At 58.5% G+C, this 5,297-nt stretch overlaps 1 pseudogene; it reads right to left on the bottom strand.

Annotated features, from left to right (window-relative positions):
- Positions 1-5,297, bottom strand: part of LOC102368814 — a 25,980-nt pseudogene that overhangs the window by 13,184 nt on the left and 7,499 nt on the right.

The raw sequence follows: 5,297 nt of genomic DNA, 5'->3' as shown, positions 1-5,297 counted from the left end.
CCAAACCCCCCGCCGCCCCCCTGCCCGCGTGGCTCCGCGGGGTCCCGTCGGGCTCGTGTGCGCGGAGCGAGCCCGGCTCAGCCCACGTGCCCGGGCGTGTGACACGGCCCCGCGGGTGTGCACGGGGAGCGCTGCATCCCGGCGTGCTTTCGCAAAGCCTGGGTGCGAGCAGGCTGCACAGAGCGGTGGGTCTGCCCAGTCCAGATCCGCAAGCGGCCCTCCACCCCGCAAGCATCGTCCGCCCCACCCGGGGCTTCACACGTTCCCAATCCTTTGGCAGGCGTCCTAGCCCGCAGGCTTGGGCTCGCGTGCCCCTGAGTCTCGCTGGCCCGCAGCCGTAAGGCCCCAGGAGCAGGCTAGGGAGAAGTCTCCCCTTTCCATAAAATGGGCACGAAGCCCCAGCCCCTGGGGGAGTACTAAACCACGCCAGGAGAACAGCTGTCCCAGGGAGGTTTAAGGAAAACTGCCTTCTTGGACCCACATCCGTGGTGTTTCCCCTGCCAGGTAAGTCCTTCTCTAGTCACCAACTAGGGAAATGATTGATTGATCAATCGATCGATGGATCTCCTTGCACAGCTCTGACTCAGTTAATCTATAAGGTGCATCTCTCCCCTGCCTTCGGCCTGGCTGCAGGCAGACGCGGCTAGCCCCCTCGCTGCGTCGGAGAGGTGGAACGTGTCCGTCCCTGTCCGAGCTTGTCTTTTGTTGGTGCGCTCAACGAAGAATTCGGGGCTCTCCAGTCCTGCACAAACGCTCCCGTTTTCAGTCGTTTGTGAACATCTTAGTTCTGCACTTATTCTACCGCAGGACTGGGCTCTCTTTAATTGGTTTAAACCTGGAGGGTCCTAGCTAGAGGATCTTGCCCCTCCGCTCATCGTCCGATCGATGCTACATTAGGCGTCAGGGAAGAATTGAACCCCGTGGTCAGATTGGTAGACAGGGGAGGGGGCTGCCTTCCTCTGTAGCAGGGCCACGGCTCCTACCTGGAGCATGTGTTAACAACCTTGCACACACGCAGGACGCTGGCCCCCTGCTTTGCAGCTGGTCGGTCTGGGTGCGATGCCCGGTGCTGTGTCAGGGTTGACGGTAGTTTTAGCAAGGGTTTACATTATGGATTTGTCTGGGCTGGTTTGGACAGGGCTGATCCTGCCTCAGGCAGGGGGGAATAGATGATCTCGAGCTCCCGTCCGGCCCCGCTTCTCAGTGATTCTGTGACACCTTCTGTTTGGCAAATCCTGTTAAGGTTTTCATCCTCCTTTGAACATTTTTGCACAGTTACACATCTTTGCACACTCAAGCTGACTGTTAGGGCAAACCCTAGTAGGCCCAAATTTCCTGGCACAGTTCATTATCTTCATACCCTTAGCTGGACAATTTTTTTTCTTACACAAACCAACGCTATGTCTCTTTAAGTTCTCATTGTAAGCATTCCTATATTTATAAGGACCTTTTCTGCACTGATGCCTGGAGTCTCCATGGTCTTCCCTGCCTGCTCAGCACCCTGGGGCCAACTACAGCAAGCCTGGCGGCACACATCTCCACTTGTGTATTTGGAGCCAAAGGGGAGGCTTGGGAAAAGTTAACATTGTTGTTCAGCAGCATTGCAGGGACCCCCCAGGAGGCCTAGGAGAGCCCCTAACTGGGAGAGGGGCTGGCTGGGAGCAGAGGAGACCTCACAGCGGGGAAGAGACGAGCTGCATTTTCTCACTGCACTGAAAGTGAAAGCAGGGGACAGAGCTCTGCATTCAAACCCCAGGACACCAGGAGACAGCCGAGAGCCTTGCGATCAGAGTCCTTAACGCTGCGACAGACTGTCTGGGGATCCCAGGGAAATGCATCCACCATTTTACTGCGAGCGCGCTCCCACGTGCGGCTGGGAGATGGAGAACACCACGTCCAGAGCAATAAACAAAGGGGGATTCCTGGAGAAGTCCTCTCCTCCAGGAGCCTTGGCTTTAAATGGCCACGAGATGGCACCAAGGAGATGGCTGCGGTGTCCCTTTCCTCCTCCACCTGCCCGTTCATGTCTGCCTGGAAAATAATCAGCCAGAGAAACCGATGCAGTCCACATCCCCCTAGCATCGGAGGCTCAGCCTGCTAAGGTACTGTATGCTGCTAAGCCGCCCCTCCGATATCCTTCCCCGAGTTCGATATTTAAAGACAAGGAGTTGGAGTTGAGTACGGCCGGTTGTGCTAGACTCTCACACTGGAAGGGATGGCTAAGAGATCGTCCAGTCTGACCTTCACCCAGCCACTTCTGTGCTGAGCCGAACAACTGCTGTCTGACTACCAAGGCATCTAGTTAGGATGCAAGGGAGCTTGTGCAGACAGTCGATCACTCTCGGTGTTAGTAGCTGGTACCCCGTTTCCAATTTAAATTTGCCTGGCTTCAGCTCCCAGCCACCAGTTCTTGTCCAGTGGTTCCCTACTAAGTTAAAGTGTACTTTGGTGTCTGGTATTTTCTCTCCACGTGCATCGTAATCCAGACACCCATCAACCTTGTCAACAAACTCAGCACAATGGGCCACGTCAGTCTTGCTGTCAGACTTTACTGACCCGGTGCTGAGCTGAAGCATCATCTGTGCCCAGCAGACAGCCTCTGCCATGCAAGCCTACCCCTCTGCAGCTCCCCGTACACACACACAGCCACAAAGGGCAAAACCCAAGGCTAGAAAGCATGCTCCTCCTCTAAGGCAGGCAGAGACCCTGGTCCATGTCTCTGAAACCAGCACCGAGATGCAGGGATTTGACTGCACCGTTCCCAGCACCTCCCACCCCATCAAGGAAATTTCCCAAACTCCCCTGACCTCAGCCCAAGATGGTCACCAGAGAGCAGACCCCCACCCCGTGATCACCTCCCACCGCCATAGGGAGCACTCTCTTGGCACAAGTCACAGTCCAAACACTGCAGTCATTACCATGATTAGTATTAATCATTCAGATCACAGCAGCTCATGGGGACTCTCTTGGGCTGGGCTCCAACACCCTCATGCCCCACAGAGCTTAGTCTTAAGTTACATGGTGCATCGTCTGCCGTGGGGTCAGTGTGCCCAGGACAGTCGAGCAACACACTGAATGCTTGTTCATCCACATTTGTCAGTCCGGGTTCTGCAGGGAGTGGAGTCTCGCATCCCACTCTGGGCACAGTCAGGATCCAGCCAACTAGTTTCCTGCCACGGGAGGGTCACACACCTGAGCGTCTCTGCTCTGCTCACCTGAGCTCTTCTGAGACCAGAGGCATGGCAGAGAGCAGCAGTCCCAGAGCTAACTGGGAGCTGAGTAGCTGACCCATTCATGACCAGCTCTTCAGAGGACCTATGGACCTTGAGTGCTGGGCCCCTTGGCGAAGTGGGTGCAGGGACTTGGGCCCCTGGGCCTGTGGGCTTTAAACATGAAGAAACCCAGAGCTTGCAGTGAATTGAGAGTTGGGGGACCCCGGAGAAACCCACTGGGATTGGCTTGTGGCATTTTTAACTGGGAGGCTGTTGCTGTGGTCAGTGCCCTGACCAGCTCCTCGGAGCATGTGCCTCTACCCACCCTCATCTCTGCTTTCCTATAACGAGCTTGGCGTCCCTCGTGCGCAGACACCAAGAGCAGTGGGACTCTGGGCCCCCAGGCCCGCAGGCACCTGTGCGGATCTGACCCCGAGAGCTTGGGGCAATGGACTTTGCAGGGCTGCTGAACAAGACCCCAGCGAGGGGCAGACAGCACAGGGCACCCGGGGGCAGAGAGACTCTGTTTTGCCCTCCCTTCCCCACCACATCAGTAATAACGCACAGGGCATGCCAGGAGACAGGACTGTGCCCTGAGGGACTCAGACGGAGGCCTCTTGAGCTGTAGGCAACCACATCACACGCTCTCCGTGCAAGCGGCACTCATTCCCCGCAACACCCATGCCCCAGATGCCACGGACACCCACCCCTCCGATGCCCTCACTCCTGGCTGGGCTGGGCCACATGAATCCTTGGCGCTGTGTGTGTCCTCTGGTGGGCAATGAGGTTGGAGATGTTGCTGAAGCTCTTGCCGCACTGGGCACAGGGGTAGGGCCTCTCGCCTGTGTGCACGCGCTGGTGTTTGGTGAGGTCCTGCTTCTGGCTGAAGCTCTTGGCACAGTCTCGGCACGGGTAGGGCCTCTCGCCTGTGTGCACACGCTCGTGCTTGGCCAGGTCATGCTTGAGGCCGAAGCTCTTCCCGCAGTGGGTGCAAGCATAGGGGCGCTCACCGGTGTGTGTGCGCCAGTGCGTGTAGAGGTTGGAGAGCTGGCTGAAGCCCTTCCCACAGTGGCTGCACACATATGGCTTCTCCCCTGTGTGCACCCGCTGGTGCGTCTTGAGCCGCTGGCTCTGCCCAAAGCTTTTCCCACAGTCAGAGCACACGTACGGCCGCTCGCCGGTGTGGATGCGCTGGTGGATGACCAGCTTCTGCTTGTCCTTGAAGCGCCGGTCGCACTGGGAGCAGGCGTAGGGGCGCTCACCTGTGTGGATGCGCTGGTGCCGCACCAGCACCTGTTTGAGGGCGAAGCTGCGGCCACAGAGGTCACAGGCAAAGGGGCGCTCGCCAGTGTGGATGCGCTGGTGCTTGATGAGGTTGGAGACGTGGCTGAAGCTCTTGGCACATTCGGCACAGGGGTACGGACGCTCCCCGGTGTGTATGCGCTGGTGCTTCGTCAGGTCCTGCTTCCGCCTGAAGCCCTTCCCGCACTCTGGGCACCGGTGCGGCTTCTCTGCCATGGGCTCACTGCCCTCTGGCTCGCACCGAGGGCACAGGCTGCTCCCAGGACCTGGGAGTTTCCCCAAGCACCGCTGACATCCCTGGGCAGGGGCTAGCTCGCTGCCCTGGCTCTGGCATTCGCACACTTTCATGGGGGCTCCCCGCAACTCAGGGCTAGGGACAGTGCCCCCGTCCCATCCCTTCAGAAACATCTGGGGCAGCTGCAGGGTCCTTGAAGCTTCCTCTTGCTGCTGCTCCTCAGACTTGCTCCTGGAGCCGCCGGCTGCAGGAGAAAACAGAAGTCACTGCCTGGGAAAGCATCCGAATCCCCCAGCAGCAGCACGGGGCCAAGCTGGCCCCACACCCTTTCCCCAGGAGACGGCACATTCGCTCCAGGGAGAGGAGAAGGGCTTGGGTTTTGCAGCCCCACCTCCTCCCTCTGTCGCACAGACGGGTGCAAGAGTGTCACTCACCTAGGCACAGGCTCTCCCACACCGCAGAGCACTGCTGGGGCCCACGGCATTGCTCCTCCAACCCGGTCCTGTCCCCTGCGGGGGAAACAACCCAGATGCACTTACCCAGGGAGA

This window comes from Alligator sinensis, unplaced genomic scaffold (genome assembly GCF_000455745.1).
Source record: "Alligator sinensis unplaced genomic scaffold, ASM45574v1 scaffold524_1, whole genome shotgun sequence".
Lineage (NCBI taxonomy): Eukaryota > Metazoa > Chordata > Crocodylia > Alligatoridae > Alligator > Alligator sinensis.
Note: the sequence above shows the minus strand (reverse complement) of the source record. Positions and strands in the feature narration are given on the sequence as shown.